Source organism: Amia ocellicauda, unplaced genomic scaffold, assembly GCF_036373705.1.
Source record: "Amia ocellicauda isolate fAmiCal2 unplaced genomic scaffold, fAmiCal2.hap1 HAP1_SCAFFOLD_47, whole genome shotgun sequence".
Lineage (NCBI taxonomy): Eukaryota > Metazoa > Chordata > Actinopteri > Amiiformes > Amiidae > Amia > Amia ocellicauda.
In genome coordinates this window covers 341090-358711 of record NW_027102983.1, presented here as the reverse complement: position 1 = coordinate 358711, position 17622 = coordinate 341090, and the positions used below count along the sequence as shown (strand labels likewise).

The 17622-nt window shown below is 43.4% G+C and overlaps 13 non-coding genes and 2 pseudogenes across 13 annotated transcripts; all 15 read left to right on the top strand.

Moving 5' to 3' along the window:
* The first annotated feature begins 951 nt into the window (after positions 1-951).
* Positions 952-1070, top strand: LOC136737180 (5S ribosomal RNA). The gene has a single exon (XR_010812149.1). It is a non-coding gene; the product is annotated as a 5S ribosomal RNA (ribosomal RNA).
* A 1055-nt stretch (positions 1071-2125) lies between these two features.
* LOC136737108 (5S ribosomal RNA) lies at positions 2126-2244 on the top strand. The gene has a single exon (XR_010812080.1). It is a non-coding gene; the product is annotated as a 5S ribosomal RNA (ribosomal RNA).
* Positions 2245-3299: 1055 nt separating this feature from the next.
* Positions 3300-3418, top strand: LOC136737145 (5S ribosomal RNA). The gene has a single exon (XR_010812116.1). It is a non-coding gene; the product is annotated as a 5S ribosomal RNA (ribosomal RNA).
* A 1053-nt stretch (positions 3419-4471) lies between these two features.
* LOC136736919 (uncharacterized) lies at positions 4472-4580 on the top strand (annotated as a pseudogene).
* Positions 4581-5635: 1055 nt separating this feature from the next.
* Positions 5636-5754, top strand: LOC136736808 (5S ribosomal RNA). Its single transcript, XR_010811858.1, has one exon. It is a non-coding gene; the product is annotated as a 5S ribosomal RNA (ribosomal RNA).
* Positions 5755-6820: 1066 nt separating this feature from the next.
* LOC136736859 (5S ribosomal RNA) lies at positions 6821-6939 on the top strand. Its single transcript, XR_010811897.1, has one exon. It is a non-coding gene; the product is annotated as a 5S ribosomal RNA (ribosomal RNA).
* A 1055-nt stretch (positions 6940-7994) lies between these two features.
* On the top strand, positions 7995-8113 carry LOC136736884 (5S ribosomal RNA). The gene has a single exon (XR_010811904.1). It is a non-coding gene; the product is annotated as a 5S ribosomal RNA (ribosomal RNA).
* A 1057-nt stretch (positions 8114-9170) lies between these two features.
* On the top strand, positions 9171-9289 carry LOC136736653 (5S ribosomal RNA). The gene has a single exon (XR_010811713.1). It is a non-coding gene; the product is annotated as a 5S ribosomal RNA (ribosomal RNA).
* A 1066-nt stretch (positions 9290-10355) lies between these two features.
* Positions 10356-10474, top strand: LOC136737103 (5S ribosomal RNA). Its single transcript, XR_010812076.1, has one exon. It is a non-coding gene; the product is annotated as a 5S ribosomal RNA (ribosomal RNA).
* A 1066-nt stretch (positions 10475-11540) lies between these two features.
* Positions 11541-11649, top strand: LOC136736867 (uncharacterized; annotated as a pseudogene).
* Positions 11650-12703: 1054 nt separating this feature from the next.
* LOC136736722 (5S ribosomal RNA) lies at positions 12704-12822 on the top strand. The gene has a single exon (XR_010811778.1). It is a non-coding gene; the product is annotated as a 5S ribosomal RNA (ribosomal RNA).
* A 1054-nt stretch (positions 12823-13876) lies between these two features.
* On the top strand, positions 13877-13995 carry LOC136736721 (5S ribosomal RNA). Its single transcript, XR_010811777.1, has one exon. It is a non-coding gene; the product is annotated as a 5S ribosomal RNA (ribosomal RNA).
* A 1065-nt stretch (positions 13996-15060) lies between these two features.
* LOC136737359 (5S ribosomal RNA) lies at positions 15061-15179 on the top strand. Its single transcript, XR_010812322.1, has one exon. It is a non-coding gene; the product is annotated as a 5S ribosomal RNA (ribosomal RNA).
* Positions 15180-16245: 1066 nt separating this feature from the next.
* LOC136737377 (5S ribosomal RNA) lies at positions 16246-16364 on the top strand. The gene has a single exon (XR_010812339.1). It is a non-coding gene; the product is annotated as a 5S ribosomal RNA (ribosomal RNA).
* A 1066-nt stretch (positions 16365-17430) lies between these two features.
* Positions 17431-17549, top strand: LOC136736787 (5S ribosomal RNA). The gene has a single exon (XR_010811840.1). It is a non-coding gene; the product is annotated as a 5S ribosomal RNA (ribosomal RNA).
* The last annotated feature ends 73 nt before the right edge of the window (positions 17550-17622 follow it).

Here is a 17622-nt window from a genome sequence, read left to right as displayed (position 1 = left end):
TTGTTCTCCAACGTAAACGGTCCCTAGTAACTAGGGTACATTCGTAAATAAATTGAGCATCATGGCTAGAAGTGACTAAATGTTGCCTAATCTTTCTCATCGAGAAATGACACAATTACAGCAACACAAAAAGGAACTCCACTGGACAATGTTCAGTGCTCACAAGGAGCCTCATTCAACACACACGGTTCCATTCCCATTCATGCAAAGCACGAAAGTGTAAAACTTGGGAACATACTTGAGAGCAAAGATCACATTCAATCTCATTCAAGGCACGGATGTGAATGCAACGGGATGAAATTACTGAAATGATGCCTGCCCTCGAACTGTGATGATGGACTACCCGACTCGCCAATAATATTGGGTTCTGGTGTATTGAAATACAGGAGCTGCTGGATTTGTGTGTTTTCTTACCCCCTCACCATAGTTTGTCAAATGTTTAAACAACTGAACTTATATTCAAGGTTTGTTTCTCTTCATATGTTTTACTGGTTTACATTTGTCTCAGCAACCTGTTGAATGATTCTTCTGCTTTCAAAACAAAATGACAACAGGATGAATGCACACACTTGAAAATACAATACATGCAATGTTATGCATCATAGTGATGCAACCTCCTTTCAGTTTCATACTGCATGTCAATTGAAATCCTTACTGAAATGCACACCTTCTCAAAATTGCGCTTGACTGGCGTGTCAGGCACTCAATTACAGCTGTTTTATCAAGACAATGTGTTCGTTTTGTAATACATAGTTCCGGTCTGGTGTGGCACCCCAGCTAACGCACAACGTTGCCACAATGTTGCCACAACGTGACGTGTTAGCAGGGACTGTCTGCGGCGCGCTGGTGTGTCCCGGGCTTTAGAGTAGAGAGACAGTTCAACTGTAAGTATGAACGGCAGAAACGGATATTGCCTTCCCTTTAAGTAGAGCGTCAGGGACAACCTCCCTGGCTTACGGCCATACTAGCCTGAATACGCCCGATCTCGTCCGATCTCGGAAGCCAAGCAGGCTCGGGCCTGGTCAGTACTTGGATGGGAGACCGCCTGGGAATACCAGGTGCTGTAAGCTTTTGCATCTTTTACACACCAGAGGGCGACAAATCACGAGTTTTAACTTTGGATACACGCAATTTCATCATTATTTCAGATTTGACTTCCCCAAATACACAGGCATACAATAGATCTTGTTCTCCAACGTAAACGGTCCCTAGTAACTAGGGTACATTCGTAAATAAATTGAGCATCATGGCTAGAAGTGACTAAATGTTGCCTAATCTTTCTCATCGAGAAATGACACAATTACAGCAACACAAAAAGGAACTCCACCGGACAAAGTTCAGTGCTCACAAGGAGCCTCATTCAACACACACGGTTCCATTCCCATTCATGCAAAGCACGAAAGTGTAAAACTTGGGAACATACTTGAGAGCAAAGATCACATTCAATCTCATTCAAGGCACGGATGTGAATGCAACGGGATGAAATTACTGAAATGATGCCTGCCCTCGAACTGTGATGATGGACTACCCGACTCGCCAATAATATTGGGTTCTGGTGTATTGAAATACAGGAGCTGCTGAATTTGTGTGTTTTCTTACCCCCTCACCATAGTTTGTCAAATGTTTAAACAACTGAACTTATATTCAAGGTTTGTTTCTCTTCATATGTTTTACTGGTTTACATTTGTCTCAGCAACCTGTTGAATGATTCTTCTGCTTTCAAAACAAAATGACAACAGGATGAATGCACACACTTGAAAATACAATACATGCAATGTTATGCATCATAGTGATGCAACCTCCTTTCAGTTTCATACTGCATGTCAATTGAAATCCTTTCTGAAATGCACACCTTCTCAAGATTGCGCTTGACTGGCGTGTCAGGCACTCAATTACAGCTGTTTTATCAAGACAATGTGTTCGTTTTGTAAAATATAGTTCCGGTCTGGTGTGGCACCCCAGCTAACGCACAACGTTGCCACAACGTTTCGTGTTAGCAGGGACTGTCTGCGGCGCGCTGGTGTGTCCCGGACTTTAGAGTAGAGAGACAGTTCAACTGCAAGTATGAGCGGCAGAAACGGATATTGCCTTCCCTTTAAGTAGAGCGTCAGGGATAGCCTCCCTGGCTTACGGCCATACTAGCCTGAATACGCCCGATCTCGTCCGATCTCGGAAGCTAAGCAGGCTCGGGCCTGATCAGTACTTGGATGGGAGACCGCCTGGGAATACCAGGTGCTGTAAGCTTTTGCATCTTTTACACACCAGAGGGCGACAAATCACGAGTTTTAACTTTGGATACACGCAATTTCATCATTATTTCAGATTTGACTTCCCCAAATACACAGGCATACAATAGATCTTGTTCTCCAACGTAAACGGTCCCTAGTAACTAGGGTACATTCGTAAATAAATTGAGCATCATGGCTAGAATTGACTAAATGTTGCCTAATCTTTCTCATCGAGAAATGACACAATTACAGCAACACAAAAAGGAACTCCACTGGTCAAAGTTCAGTGCTCACAAGGAGCCTCATTCAACACACACGGTTCCATTCCCATTCATGCAAAGCACGAAAGTGTAAAACTTGGGAACATACTTGAGAGCAAAGATCACATTCAATCTCATTCAAGGCACGGATGTGAATGCAACGGGATGAAATTACTGAAATGATGCCTGCCCTCGAACTGTGATGATGGACTACCCGACTCGCCATTAATATTGGGTTCTGGTGTATTGAAATACAGGAGCTGCTGGATTTGTGTGTTTTCTTACCCCCTCACCATAGTTTGTCAAATGTTTAAACAACTGAACTTATATTCAAGGTTTGTTTCTCTTCATATGTTTTACTGGTTTATATTTGTCTCAGCAACCTGTTGAATGATTCGTCTGCTTTCAAAACAAAATAACAACAGGATGAATGCACACACTTGAAAATACAATACATGCAATGTTATGCATCATAGTGATGCAACCTCCTTTCAGTTTCACACTGCATGTCAATTGAAATCCTTACTGAAATGCACACGTTCTCAAGATTGCGCTTGACTGGCGTGTCAGGCACTCAATTACAGCTGTATTATCAAGACAATGTGTTCGTTTTGTAAAATATAGTTCCGGTCTGGTGTGGCACCCCAGCTAACGCACAACGTTGCCACAACGTTGCATGTTAGCAGGGACTGTCTGCGGCGCGCTGGTGTGTCCCGGGCTTTAGAGTAGAGAGATAGTTCAACTGTAAGTATGAACGGCAGAAACGGATATTGCCTTCCCTTTAAGTAGAGCGTCAGGGACAGCCTCCCTGGCTTACGGCCATACTAGCCTGAATACGCCCGATCTCGTCCGATCTCGGAAGCTAAGCAGGCTCGGGCCTGGTCAGTACTTGAATGGGAGACCGCCTGGGAATACCAGGTGCTGTAAGCTTTTGCACCTTTTACACAACAGAGGGCGACAAATCACGAGATTTAACTTTGGATACACGCAATTTCATCATTATTTCAGATTTTACTTCCCCAAATACACAGGCATACAATAGATCTTGTTCTCCAACGTCAACAGTCCCTAGTAACTAGTGTACATTCATAAATAAATTGAGCATCATGGCTAGAAGTGACTAAATGTTGCCTAATCTTTCTCATCAAGAAATGACAAAATTACAGCAACACAAAAAGGAACTCCACTGGACAAAGTTCAGTGCTCACAAGGAGCCTCATTCAACACACACGGTTCCATTCCCATTCATGCAAACCACGAAAGTGTAAAACTTGGGAATATACTTGAGAGTAAAGATCACATTCAATCTCATTCAAGGCACGGATGTGAATGCAACGGGATGAAATTACTGAAATGATGCCTGCCCTCGAACTGTGATGATGGACTACCCGACTCGCCAATAAAATTGGGTTCTGGTGTATTGAAATACAGAAGCTGCTGGTTGTGTGTTTTCTTACCCCCTCACCATAGTTTGTCAAATGTTTAAACAACTGAACTTATATTCAAGGTTTGTTTCTCTTCATATGTTTTACTGGTTTACAATTGTCTCAGCAACCTGTTGAATGATTCTTCTGCTTTTTAAACAAAATGACAACAGGATGAATGCACACACTTGAAAATACAATACATGCAATGTTATGCATCATAGTGATGCAACCTCCTTTCAGTTTCATACTGCATGTCAATTGAAATCCTTACTGAAATGCACACCTTCTCAAGATTGCGCTTGACTGGCGTGTCAGGCACTCAATTACAGCTGTTTTATCAAGACAATGTGTTCGTTTTGTAAAATATAGTTCCGGTCTGGTGTGGCACCCCAGCTAACGCACAATGTTGCCACAACGTGGCATGTTAGCAGGGACTGTCTGCGGCGCGCTGGTGTGTCCCGGACTTTAGAGTAGAGAGACAGTTCAACTGCAAGTATGAGCGGCAGAAACGGATATTGCCTTCCCTTTAAGTAGTGCGTCAGGGACAGCCTCCCTGGCTTACGGCCATACTAGCCTGAATACGTCCGATCTCGGAAGCTAAGCAGGCTCGGGCCTGGTCAGTACTTGGATGGGAGACCACCTGGGAATACCAGGTGCTGTAAGCTTTTGCATCTTTTACACACCAGAGGGCGACAAATCACGAGTTTTAACTTTGGATACACGCAATTTCATCATTATTTCAGATTTGACTTCCCCAAATACACAGGCATACAATAGATCTTGTTCTCCAACGTAAACGGTCCCTAGTAAACAGCGTACATTCGTAAATAAATTGAGCATCATGGCTAGAAGTGACTAAATGTTGCCTAATCTTTCTCATCAAGAAATGACACAATTACAGCAACACAAAAAGGAACTCCACCGGACAAAGTTCAGTGCTCACAAGGAGCATCATTCAACACACACGGTTCCATTCCCATTCATGCAAAGCACGAAAGTGTAAAACTTGGGTACATACTTGAGAGCAAAGATCACATTCAATCTCATTCAAGGCACGCATGTGAATGCAACGGGATGAAATTACTGAAATGATGCCTGCCCTCGAACTGTGATGATGGATTACCTGACTCGCCAATAATATTGGGTTCTGGTGTATTGAAATACAGGAGCTGCTGGATTTGTGTGTTTTCTTACCCCCTCACCATAGTTTGTCAAATGTTTAAACAACTGAACTTATATTCAAGGTTTGTTTCTCTTCATATGTTTTACTGGTTTACATTTGTCTCAGCAACCTGTTGAATGATTCTTCTGCTTTCAAAACAAAATGACAACAGGATGAATGCACACACTTGAAAATACAATACATGCAATGTTATGCATCAAAGTGATGCAACCTCCTTTCAGTTTCATACTGCATGTCAATTGAAATCCTTACTGAAATGCACACCTTCTCAAGATTGCGCTTGACTGGCGTGTCAGGCACTCAATTACAGCTGTTTTATCAAGACAATGTGTTCGTTTTGTAAAATATAGTTCCGGTCTGGTGTGGCACCCCAGCTAACGCACAATGTTGCCACAACGTGGCGTGTTAGCAGGGACTGTCTGCGGCGCGCTGCTGTGTCCCGGGCTTTAGAGTAGAGAGACAGTTCAACTGCAAGTATGAACAGCAGAAACGGATATTTCCTTCCCTTTAAGTAGAGCGTCAGGGACAGCCTCCCTGACTTACGGCCATACTATCCTGAATATGCCCGATCTCGTCCGATCTCGGAAGCCAAGCAGGCTCGGGCCTGGTCAGTACTTGGATGGGAGACCGCCTGGGAATACCAGGTGCTGTAAGCTCTTGCACCTTTTACACACCAGAGGGCGACAAATCACGAGTTTTAACTTTGGATACACACAATTTCATAATTATTTCAGATTTTACTTCCCCAAATACACAGGCATTAAATAGATCTTGTTCTCCAACGTAAACGGTCCCTAGTAACTAGCGTACATTCGTAAATAAATTGAGCATCATGGCTAGAAGTGACTAAATGTTGCCTAATCTTTCTCATCAAGATATGACACAATTACAGCAACACAAAAAGGAACTCCACCGGACAAAGTTCAGTGCTCACAAGGAGCCTCATTCAACACACACGGTTCCATTCCCATTCATGCAAAGCACGAAAGTGTAAAACTTGGGAGCATACTTGAGAACAAAGATCACATTCAATCTCATTCAAGGCACGGATGTGAATGCAACGGGATGAAATTACTGAAATGATGCCTGCCCTCGAACTGTGATGATGGACTACCCGACTCGCCAATAATATTGGGTTCTGGTGTATTGAAATACAGGAGCTGCTGGATTTGTGTGTTTTCTTACCCCCTCACTATAGTTTGTCAAATGTTTAAACAACTGAACTTATATTCAAGGTTTGTTTCTCTTCATATGTTTTACTGGTTTACATTTGTCTCAGCAACCTGTTGAATGATTCCTATGCTTTCAAAACAAAATGACAACAGGATGAATGCACACACTTGAAAATACAATACATGCAATGTTATGCATCATAGTGATGCAACCTCCTTTCAGTTTCATACTGCATATCAATTGAAATCCTTACTGAAATGCACACCTTCTCAAGATTGCGCTTGACTGGCGTGTCAGGCACTCAATTACAGCTGTATTATCAAGACAATGTGTTCGTTTTGTAAAATATAGTTCCGGTCTGGTGTGGCACCCCAGCTAACGCACAACGTTGCCACAACGTTGCCACAACGTGGCGTGTTAGCAGGGACTGTCTGCGGCGCGCTGGTGTGTCCCGGGCTTTAGAGTAGAGAGACAGTTCAACTGTAAGTATGAACGGCAGAAACGGATATTGCCTTCCCTTTAAGTAGAGCGTCAGGGACAGCCTCCCTGGCTTACGGCCATACTAGCCTGAATACGCCCGATCTCGACCGATCTCGGAAGCCAGGCAGGCTCGGGCCTGGTCAGTACTTGGATGGGAGACCACCTGGGAATACCAGGTGCTTTAAGCTTTTGCACCTTTTACACACCAGAGGGCGACAAATCACGAGTCTTAACTTTGGATACACACAATTTCATCATTATTTCAGATTTTACTTCCCCAAATACACAGGCATACAATAGATCTTGTTCTCCAACGTAAACGGTCCCTAGTAACTAGGGTACATTCGTAAATTAATTGAGCATCATGGCTAGAAGTGACTCAATGTTGCCTAATCTTTCTCATCAAGAAATGACACAATTACAGCAACACAAAAAGGAACTCCACCGCACAAAGTTCAGTGCTCACAAGGAGACTCATTCAACACACACGGTTCCATTCCCATTCATGCAAAGCACGAAAGTGTAAAACTTGGGAACATACTTGAGAGCAAAGATCACATTCAATCTCATTCAAGGCACGGATGTGAATGCAACGGGATGAAATTACTGAAATGATGCCTGCCCTCGAACTGTGATGATGGACTACCCGACTCGCCAATAATATTGGGTTCTGGTGTATTGAAATACAGGAGCTGCTGGATTTGTGTGTTTTCTTACTCCCTCACCATAGTTTGTCAAATGTTTAAACAACTGAACTTATATTCAAGGTTTGTTTCTCTTCATATATTTTACTGGTTTACATTTGTCTCAGCAACCTGTTGAATGATTCTTCTGCTTTCAAAACAAAATGACAACAGGATGAATGCACACACTTGAAAATACAATACATGCAATGTTATGCATCATAGTGATGCAACCTCCTTTCAGTTTCATACTGCATGTCAATTGAAATCCTTACTGAAATGCACACCTTCTCAAGATTGCGCTTGACTGGCGTGTCAGGCACTCAATTACAGCTGTTTTATCAAGACAATGTGTTCGTTTTGTAAAATATAGTTCCGGTCTGCAGTGGCACCCCAGCTAACGCACAACGTTGCCACAACGTGGCGTGTTGGCAGGGACTGTCTGCGGCGCGCTGGTGTGGCCCGGGCTTTAGAGTAGAGAGACAGTTCAACTGTAAGTATGAACGGCAGAAACGGATATTGCCTTCCCTTTAAGTAGAGCGTCAGGGACAGCCTCCCTGGCTTACGGCCATACTAGCCTGAATACGCCCGATCTCGTCCGATCTTGGAAGCCAAGCAGGCTCAGGCCTGGTCGGTAGTTGGATGGTTGATCGCCTGAGAATACCAGGTGCTGTAAGCTTTTGCACCTTTTACACACCAGAGGGCGACAAATCACGAGTTTTAACTTTGGATACACGCAATTTCATCATTATTTCAGATTTTACTTCCCCAAATACACAGGCATACAATAGATCTTCTTCTCCAACGTAAACGGTCCCTAGTAACTAGGGTACATTCGTCAATAAATTGAGCATCATGGCTAGAAGTGACTAAATGTTGCCTAATCTTTCTCATCAAGAAATGACACAATTACAGCAACACAAAAAGGAACTCCACCGGACAAAGTTCAGTGCTCACAAGGAGCATCATTCAACACACACGGTTCCATTCCCATTCATGCAAAGCACGAAAGTGTAAAACTTGGGAACATACTTGAGAGCAAAGATCACATTCAATCTCATTCAAGGCACGGATGTGAATGCAACGGGATGAAATTACTGAAATGATGCCTGCCCTCGAACTGTGATGATGGACTACCCGACTCGCCAATAATATTGGCTTCTGGTGTATTGAAATACAGGAGCTGCTGGATTTGTGTCATTTCTTACCCCCTCACCATAGTTTGTCAAATGTTTAAACAACTGAACTTATATTCAAGGTTTGTTTCTCTTCATATGTTTTACTGGTTTACATTTGTCTCAGCAACCTGTTGAATGATTCTTCTGCTTTCAAAACAAAATGACAACAGGATGAATGCACACACTTGAAAATACAATACATGCAATGTTATGCATCATAGTGATGCAACCTCCTTTCATTTTCATACTGCATGTCAATTGAAATCCTTACTGAAATGCACACCTTCTCAAGATTGCGCTTGACTGGCGTGTCAGGCACTCAAATTACAGCTGTTTTATCAAGACAATGTGTTTTTTTTTGTAAAATATAGTTCCGGTCTGGTGTGGCACCCCAGCTAACGCACAACGTTGCCACAACGTGGCGTGTTAGCAGGGACTGTCTGCGGCGCGCTGGTGTGTCCCCGGCATGAGTGTAGAGAGACAGTTCAACTGTAAGTATGAGCGGCAGAAACGGATATTGCCTTCCCTTTAAGTAGAGCGTCAGGGACAGCCTCCCTGGCTTACTGCCAAACTAGCCTGAATACGCCCGATCTCGTCCGATCTCGGAAGCTAAGCAGGCTCGGGCCTGGTCAGTACTTGGATGGGAGACCGCCTGGGAATACCAGGTGCTGTAAGCTTTTGCATCTTTTACACACCAGAGGGCGACAAATCACGAGTTTTAACTTTGGATACACGCAATTTCATCATTATTTCAGATTTGACTTCCCCAAATACACAGGCATACAATAGATCTTGTTCTCCAACGTAAACGGTCCCTAGTAACTAGGGTACATTCGTAAATAAATTGAGCATCATGGCTAGAAGTGACTAAATGTTGCCTAATCTTTCTCATCGAGAAATGACACAATTACAGCAACACAAAAAGGAACTCCACCGGACAAAGTTCAGTGCTCACAAGGTGCCTCATTCAAAACACACGGTTCCATTCCCATTCATGCAAAGCACGAAAGTGTAAAACTTGGGAACATACTTGAGAGCAAAGATCACATTCAATCTCATTCAAGGCACGGATGTGAATGCAACGGGATGAAATTACTGAAATGATGCCTGCCCTCGAACTGTGATGATGGACTACCCGACTCGCCAATAATATTGGGTTCTGGTGTATTGAAATACAGGAGCTGCTGGATTTGTGTGTTTTCTTACCCCCTCACCATAGTTTGTCAAATGTTTAAACAACTGAACTTATATTCAAGGTTTGTTTCTCTTCATATGTTTTACTGGTTTACATTTGTCTCAGCAACCTGTTGAATGATTCTTCTGCTTTCAAAACAAAATGACAACAGGATGAATGCACACACTTGAAAATACAATACATGCAATGTTATGCATCATAGTGATGCAACCTCCTTTCAGTTTCATACTGCATGTCAATTGAAATCCTTACTGAAATGCACACCTTCTCAAGATTGCGCTTGACTGGCGTGTCAGGCACTCAATTACAGCTGTTTTATCAAGACAATGTGTTCGTTTTGTAATATATAGTTCCGGTCTGGTGTGGCACCCCAGCTAACGCACAACGTTGCCACAACGCTGCCACAACGTGGCGTGTTAGCAGGGACTGTCTGCGGCGCGCTGGTGTGTCCAGGGCTTTAGAGTAGAGAGACAGTTCAACTGTAAGTATGAACGGCAGAAACGGATATTGCCTTCCCTTTAAGTAGAGCGTCAGGGACAGTCTCCCTGGCTTACGGCCATACTAGCCTGAATACGCCCGATCTCGTCTGATCTCGGAAGCTAAGCAGGCTCGGGCCTGGTCAGTACTTGGATGGGAGACCGCCTGGGAATACCAGGTGCTGTAAGCTTTTGCATCTTTTACACACCAGAGGGCGACAAATCACGAGTTTTAACTTTGGATACACGCAATTTCATCATTATTTCAGATTTGACTTCCCCAAATACTCAGGCATACAATAGATCTTGTTCTCCAATGTAAACGGTCCCTAGTAACTAGGGTACATTCGTAAATAAATTGAGCATCATGGCTAGAAGTGACTAAATGTTGCCTAATCTTTCTCATCGAGAAATGACACAATTACAGCAACACAAAAAGGAACTCCACCGGACAAAATTCAGTGCTCACAAGGAGCCTCATTCAACACACACGGTTCCATTCCCATTCATGCAAAGCACGAAAGTGTAAAACTTGGGAACATACTTGAGAGCAAAGATCACATTCAATCTCATTCAAGGCACGGATGTGAATGCAACGGGATGAAATTACTGAAATGATGCCTGCCCTCGAACTGTGATGATGGACTACCCGACTCGCCAATAATATTGGGTTCTGGTGTATTGAAATACAGGAGCTGCTGGATTTGTGTGTTTTCTTACCCCCTCACCATAGTTTGTCAAATGTTTAAACAACTGAACTTATATTCGAGGTTTGTTTCTCTTCATATGTTTTACTGGTTTACATTTGTCTCAGCAACCTGTTGAATGATTCTTCTGCTTTCAAAACAAAATGACAACAGGATGAATGCACACACTTGTAAATACAATACATGCAATGTTATGCATCATAGTGATGCAACCTCCTTTCAGTTTCATACTGCATGTCAATTGAAATCCTTACTGAAATGCACACCTTCTCAAGATTGCGCTTGACTGGCGTGTCAGGCACTCAATTACAGCTGTTTTATCAAGACAATGTGTTCGTTTTGTAATATATAGTTCCGGTCTGGTGTGGCACCCCAGCTAACGCACAACGTTGCCACAATGTTGCCACAACGTGGCGTGTTAGCAGGGACTGTCTGCGGCGCGCTGGTGTGTCCCGGGCTTTAGAGTAGAGAGACAGTTCAACTGTAAGTATGAACGGCAGAAACGGATATTGCCTTCCCTTTAAGTAGAGCGTCAGGGACAGCATTCCTGGCTTACGGCCATACTAGCCTGAATACGCCCGATCTCGGAAGCTAAGCAGGCTCGGGCCTGGTCAGTACTTGGATGGGAGACCGCCTGGGAATACCAGGTGCTGTAAGCTTTTGCATCTTTTACACACCAGAGGGCGACAAATCACGAGTTTTAACTTTGGATACACGCAATTTCATCATTATTTCAGATTTGACTTCCCCAAATACACAGGCATACAATAGATCTTGTTCTCCAACGTAAACGGTCCCTAGTAACTAGGGTACATTCGTAAATAAATTGAGCATCATGGCTAGAAGTGACTAAATGTTGCCTAATCTTTCTCATCAAGAAATGACACAATTACAGCAACAAAAAAGGAACTCCACCGGACAAAGTTCAGTGCTCACAAGGAGCATCATTCAACACACACGGTTCCATTCCCATTCATGCAAAGCACGAAAGTGTAAAACTTGGGAACGTACTTGAGAGTAATGATAACATTCAATCTCATTCAAGGCACGGATGTGAATGCAACGGGATGAAATTACTGAAATGATGCCTGCCCTCGAACTGTGATGATGGACTACCCGACTCGCCAATAATATTGGGTTCTGGTGTATTGAAATACAGGAGCTGCTGGATTTGTGTGTTTTCTTACCCCCTCACCATAGTTTGTCAAATGTTTAAACAACTGAACTTATATTCAAGGTTTGTTTCTCTTCATATGTTTTACTGGTTTACATTTGTCTCAGCAACCTGTTGAATGATTCTTCTGCTTTCAAAACAAAATGACAACAGGATGAATGCACACACTTGAAAATACAATACATGCAATGTTATGCATCATAGTGATGCAACCTCCTTTCAGTTTCATACTGCATGTCAATTGAAATCCTTACTGAAATGCACACCTTCTCAAGATTGCGCTTGACTGGCGTGTCAGGCACTCAATTACAGCTGTATTATCAAGACAATGTGTTCGTTTTGTAATATATAGTTCCGGTCTGGTGTGGCACCCCAGCTAACGCACAACGTTGCCACAACGTTTCGTGTTAGCAGGGACTGTCTGCGGCGCGCTGGTGTGTCCCGGACTTTAGAGTAGAGAGACAGTTCAACTGCAAGTATGAGCGGCAGAAACGGATATTGCCTTCCCTTTAAGTAGAGCGTCAGGGACAGCCTCCCTGGCTTACGGCCATACTAGCCTGAATACGCCTGATCTCGTCCGATCTCGGAAGCTAAGCAGGCTCGGGCCTGGTCAGTACTTGGATGTGAGACCGCCTGGGAATACCAGGTGCTGTAAGCTTTTGCATCTTTTACACACCAGAGGGCGACAAATCACGAGTTTTAACTTTGGATACACGCAATTTCATCATTATTTCAGATTTGACTTCCCCAAATACACAGGCATACAATAGATCTTGTTCTCCAACGTAAACGGTCCCTAGTAACTAGGGTACATTCGTAAATAAATTGAGCATCATGGCTAGAAGTGACTAAATGTTGCCTAATCTTTCTCATCGAGAAATGACACAATTACAGCAACAAAAAAGGAACTCCACCGGACAAAGTTCAGTGCTCACAAGGAGCATCATTCAACACACACGGTTCCATTCCCATTCATGCAAAGCACGAAAGTGTAAAACTTGGGAACGTACTTGAGAGTAATGATAACATTCAATCTCATTCAAGGCACGGATGTGAATGCAACGGGATGAAATTACTGAAATGATGCCTGCCCTCGAACTGTGATGATGGACTACCCGACTCGCCAATAATATTGGGTTCTGGTGTATTGAAATACAGGAGCTGCTGGATTTGTGTGTTTTCTTACCCCCTCACCATAGTTTGTCAAATGTTTAAACAACTGAACTTATATTCAAGGTTTGTTTCTCTTCATATGTTTTACTGGTTTACATTTGTCTCAGCAACCTGTTGAATGATTCTTCTGCTTTCAAAACAAAATGACAACAGGATGAATGCACACACTTGAAAATACAATACATGCAATGTTATGCATCATAGTGATGCAACCTCCTTTCAGTTTCATACTGCATGTCAATTGAAATCCTTACTGAAATGCACACCTTCTCAAGATTGCGCTTGACTGGCGTGTCAGGCACTCAATTACAGCTGTATTATCAAGACAATGTGTTCGTTTTGTAATATATAGTTCCGGTCTGGTGTGGCACCCCAGCTAACGCACAACGTTGCCACAACGTTTCGTGTTAGCAGGGACTGTCTGCGGCGCGCTGGTGTGTCCCGGACTTTAGAGTAGAGAGACAGTTCAACTGCAAGTATGAGCGGCAGAAACGGATATTGCCTTCCCTTTAAGTAGAGCGTCAGGGACAGCCTCCCTGGCTTACGGCCATACTAGCCTGAATACGCCTGATCTCGTCCGATCTCGGAAGCTAAGCAGGCTCGGGCCTGGTCAGTACTTGGATGTGAGACCGCCTGGGAATACCAGGTGCTGTAAGCTTTTGCATCTTTTACACACCAGAGGGCGACAAATCACGAGTTTTAACTTTGGATACACGCAATTTCATCATTATTTCAGATTTGACTTCCCCAAATACACAGGCATACAATAGATCTTGTTCTCCAACGTAAACGGTCCCTAGTAACTAGGGTACATTCGTAAATAAATTGAGCATCATGGCTAGAAGTGACTAAATGTTGCCTAATCTTTCTCATCGAGAAATGACACAATTACAGCAACAAAAAAGGAACTCCACCGGACAAAGTTCAGTGCTCACAAGGAGCATCATTCAACACACACGGTTCCATTCCCATTCATGCAAAGCACGAAAGTGTAAAACTTGGGAACGTACTTGAGAGTAATGATAACATTCAATCTCATTCAAGGCACGGATGTGAATGCAACGGGATGAAATTACTGAAATGATGCCTGCCCTCGAACTGTGATGATGGACTACCCGACTCGCCAATAATATTGGGTTCTGGTGTATTGAAATACAGGAGCTGCTGGATTTGTGTGTTTTCTTACCCCCTCACCATAGTTTGTCAAATGTTTAAACAACTGAACTTATATTCAAGGTTTGTTTCTCTTCATATGTTTTACTGGTTTACATTTGTCTCAGCAACCTGTTGAATGATTCTTCTGCTTTCAAAACAAAATGACAACAGGATGAATGCACACACTTGAAAATACAATACATGCAATGTTATGCATCATAGTGATGCAACCTCCTTTCAGTTTCATACTGCATGTCAATTGAAATCCTTACTGAAATGCACACCTTCTCAAGATTGCGCTTGACTGGCGTGTCAGGCACTCAATTACAGCTGTTTTATCAAGCCAATGTGTTCGTTTTGTAAAATATAGTTCCGGTCTGGTGTGGCACCCCAGCTAACGCACAACGTTGCCACAACGTTGCCACAACGTGGCGTGTTAGCAGGGACTGTCTGCGGCGCGCTGGTGTGTCCCGGGCTTTAGAGTAGAGAGACAGTTCAACTGTAAGTATGAACGGCAGAAACGGATATTGCCTTCCCTTTAAGTAGAGCGTCAGGGACAGCCTCACTGGCTTGCGGCCATACTAGCCTGAATACGCCCGATCTCGTCCGATCTCGGAAGCTAAGCAGGCTCGGGCCTGGTCAGTACTTGCATGGGAGACCGCCTGGGAATACCAGGTGCTGTAAGCTTTTGCATCTTTTACACACCAGAGGGCGACAAATCACGAGTTTTAACTTTGGATACACGCAATTTCATCATTATTTCAGATTTTACTTCCCCAAATACACAGGCATACAATAGATCTTGTTCTCCAACGTAAACGGTCCCTAGTAACTAGGGTACATTCGTAAATAAATTGAGCATCATGGCTAGAAGTGACTAAATGTTGCCTAATCTTTCTCATCGAGAAATGACACAATTACAGCAACACAAAAAGGAACTCCACCGGACAAAGTTCAGTGCTCACAAGGAGCCTCATTCAACACACACGGTTCCATTCCCATTCATGCAAAGCACGAAAGTGTAAAACTTGGGAACATACTTGAGAGCAAAGATCACATTCAATCTCATTCAAGGCACGGATGTGAATGCAACGGGATGAAATTACTGAAATGATGCCTGCCCTCGAACTGTGATGATGGACTACCCGACTCGCCAATAATATTGGGTTCTGGTGTATTGAAATACAGGAGCTGCTGGATTTGTGTGTTTTCTTACCCCCTCACCATAGTTTGTCAAATGTTTAAACAACTGAACTTATATTCAAGGTTTGTTTCTCTTCATATGTTTTACTGGTTTACATTTGTCTCAGCAACCTGTTGAATGATTCTTCTGCTTTCAAAACAAAATGACAACAGGATGAATGCACACACTTGAAAATACAATACATGCAATGTTATGCATCATAGTGATGCAACCTCCTTTCAGTTTCATACTGCATGTCAATTGAAATCCTTACTGAAATGCACACCTTCTCAAGATTGCGCTTGACTGGCGTGTCAGGCACTCAATTACAGCTGTTTTATCAAGACAATGTGTTCGTTTTGTAATATATAGTTCCGGTCTGGTGTGGCACCCCAGCTAACGCACAACGTTGCCACAATGTTGCCACAACGTGGCGTGTTAGCAGGGACTGTCTGCGGTGCGCTGCTGTGTCCCGGGCTTTAGAGTAGAGAGACAGTTCAACTGTAAGTATGAACGGCAGAAACGGATATTGCCTTCCCTTTAAGTAGAGCATCAGGGACAGCCTCCCTGGCTTACGGCCATACTAGCCTGAATACGCCCGATCTCGTCCGATCTCGGAAGCCAAGCAGGCTCGGGCCTGGTCGGTACTTGGATGGGAGACCGCCTGGGAATACCAGGTGCTGTAAGCTTTTGCACCTTTTACACACCAGAGGGCGACAAATCACGAGTTTTAACTTTTGATACACACAATTTCATCATTATTTCAGATTTGACTTCCCCAAATACACAGGCATACAATAGATCTTGTTCTCCAACGTAAACGGTCCCTAGTAACTAGGGTACATTCGTAAATAAATTGAGCATCATGGCTAGAAGTGACTAAATGTTGCCTAATCTTTCTCATCAAGAAATGACACAATTACAGCAACACAAAAAGGAACTCCACCGGACAAAGTTCAGTGCTCACAAGGAGCCTCATTCAACACACACGGTTCCATTCCCATTCATGCAAAGCACTAAAGTGTAAAACTTGGGAACATACTTGAGAGCAAAGATCACATTCAATCTCATTCAAGGCACGGATGTGAATGCAACGGGATGAAATTACTGAAATGATGCCTGCCCTCGAACTGTGATGATGGACTACCCGACTCACCAATAATATTGGCTTCTGGTGTATTGAAGTACAGGAGCTGCTGGATTTGTGTGTTTTCTTACCCCCTCACCATAGTTTGTCAAATGTTTAAACAACTGAACTTATATTCAAGGTTTGTTTCTCTTCATATGTTTTACTGGTTTACATTTGTCTCAGCAACCTGTTGAATGATTCTTCTGCTTTCAAAACAAAATGACAACAGGATGAATGCACACACTTGAAAATACAATACATGCAATGTTATGCATCATAGTGATGCAACCTCCTTTCAGTTTCATACTGCATGTCAATTGAAATCCTTACTGAAATGTACACCTTCTCAAGATTGCGCTTGACTGGCGTGTCAGGCACTCAATTACAGCTGTTTTATCAAGACAATGTGTTCGTTTTGTAAAATATAGTTCCGGTCTGGTGTGGCACCCCAGCTAACGCACAACGTTGCCACAACGTTGCCACAACGTGGCGTGTTAGCAGGGACTGTCTGCGGCGCGCTGGTGTGTCCCGGGCTTTAGAGTAGAGAGACAGTTCAACTGTAAGTATGATCGGCAGAAACGGATATTGCCTTCCCTTTAAGTAGAGCGTCAGGGACAGCCTCCCTGGCTTACGGCCATACTAGCCTGAATACGCCCGATCTCGACCGATCTCGGAAGCCAGGCAGGCTCGGGCCTGGTCAGTACTTGGATGGGAGACCGCCTGGGAATACCAGGTGCTGTAAGCTTTTGCACCTTTAACACACCAGAGGGCGACAAATCACGAGTTTTAACTTTGGATACACACAATTTCATCATTAT